This window comes from Pinus tabuliformis, chromosome 1_2 (genome assembly GCF_031772625.1).
Source record: "Pinus tabuliformis cultivar Carrire ecotype Pingquan chromosome 1_2, CPIR1, whole genome shotgun sequence".
NCBI lineage: Eukaryota > Viridiplantae > Streptophyta > Pinopsida > Pinales > Pinaceae > Pinus > Pinus tabuliformis.
Window position 1 is genome coordinate 1,093,849,798 of NC_142298.1, and position 2,352 is coordinate 1,093,852,149.

A 2,352-nucleotide genomic window follows, 5' to 3' on the forward strand; every position below is an offset into this window, starting at 1 on the left:
TGACGATGACTTCATTTTAGAAACTCAAAACCTCTCCATCACAATTTTCAGGATGTGCTCTCCACTTCTAAAATTTGTTTGGTTTTACCAATGATAGCCACTTATTGAAAAATATCCGGACTCTCAGTTTCTGAAAACATCTCTCTACAAACGAAAATGCCTCACCACTATCTCAAAACATCTCTTTAAAAGTGAATCAGACTCACAACGAACTCTAACAACTTCAGTTAATGGAAAATTTATCTTTTAACAGTCATGACCTTTTATCTCTATCATTTTAAAATAAGAGAAAAAATGTGAGGTATCCTAAAAGAGAAATATTCACTTCCAAAAGGAACAAATATATTATTTTAATATAACTAATATATTAAGATAAAATATATTATTATCCCTGTGGCACAAATATATTATTTTATTTTAATTAGCTTTCCGTCTGAATTCAACTATCCTAACTGCTTTCGTGTCATAACCTATGCCATTAGATATGTTGTTAAACGATTAGGTTAAGATGATCCATTGATTTGAATTGGACGACGATTGCTAACTTTTGCAACCACACAAACTACTATGGCTTGTCGGTCAAACGTGTTTATTTTTCCTAGCGTTTTGTTGGGATAGTTAATCCGTTGCAACTGCTCTATGTCCCGACACCACGTGGTTGGACTCTCACCATCATTGCCAGCGACAGATCTGCGGCCAATTTCACTGCCCAAATTCGAGCAGAGAGCCTCGTCCAGCGTTGATGGATTTTTCGTCCAGCATTGATGGATTTTTCTATGGCGTAGCAGCGAGGGGAGCTGGCTCAAATATTTCTATTGGAAATCGGCCCTCGATGATGCCCATTTCCCACCTCCAGAACGCAGCGCCATATGATAAGCAGCTCAACAAATTTCCAAACTAAATTTTTTTCTGCCATTGCGCTTTGCCTCGGTTGTTTCTGCTATATTATGTAACACAAATTTCATGTTATCATTATAAGGTAAGTACGGTCTAGTTGCATATTGTCAACGATATTCCTAGCTTGTTGAATTTTCTTTCTAATGCATTGTGGAGTTATAATATAAAATGTATTGGCCTATTTTTCATTCTTCATATACTAATGAAATTTAGAATCACAACTTTTCCAATTATCTAATTGTGGATGCAGAAGTGGGTTTGCATTTGAATAAGGAGAACTAGATAGTTGAAGCTTCTGATCGTGGAGGAACGCACCCTAACATTATTAAGGAGAACTGGTTGTGTGAGCTTGAAGAGCCCAAGAAAGGTTATGGTAGTTTAGACGAATATCATGTAACGAGGATACTCTAGGAACACGACTGGAAGGAATTTCAAATGCAAATTTTCTCTCATATTGTACCTAAGAACTGAATGTTGTAGCAAATTTTCTCTCATACAGTACCCAGGAATTGAATGATGTGCCAGAAATTTGACAAACCATTGGAGGGAACCCTTGTGTATCCGCCTCCCTAGGTATGAGTTAAAAATAATGGAGAAATGGTTATAAGGTTGTAACGTATCTCCTTAGTTTAGGATTAGTTCCTAGAGTTTAGGAGGTTGTTTACAACTACCTATTTTTCAGTGATGTATTTAAGATTGTAATATTCATTTGATGTAATGTAGAGTGAACGAGAGTGAGAGTCTCCTCTTGGTTTGAGTGCAGTCTCCCAGGTGCAGTACACACCTGTGAGCTGCAAGTCCTTCATTTAACTCAAAGTGTGACTTTTATCTTGGTATCATAGCTTAGGATAGAGATAGCCTCAATTTTTTTTTTAGGGATGTATCATTAGTTACAGTTCTGTAGTGGTAGGAGTGCATGTAAATGTCTCTGTGTGATCAGCTGGAACTACAGTAACACCTGGAGCGAAGGGTCTCAGACGACTGATCATCTCTGAGCCGAAGAAAGGGTTGAACAATTGGCGCAGATTTTTTGCTGACAGTCACGCCAATCCAGAACAAAACAGAAAGGCATGATTTTTTAAAGAACAGAAGCACCCATTGGTGTGGATTTGGGGCTGATAAGCACGCCAACAAAATTACAACTAAATTGGCGTGGATCCGTGGCTGTTAAGCGTGCCAATTTCCATGGACACCGTGAATTTTTCTTTTCTGCAATTGGCGCGGATTTGTAGCTATTCAGAGCGCCATAAATCCAACCTCTTTCTCTCTGGAAATCTGGAATTTTTGTTGTAGATCAGAGTTGCCCGGTGGTGGCACGTGGATATTTCTGCTCTGTGGTAGCAGATTTGATTTGCCCGGTGGTGGCGAATTGAGGTTCCTTGATCGGCTCGGATCGGACCTGCCCGGTGGTGGCGAATTGGGGTTCTGTGATCCGCTCGGAGGTAGTAGATCGGA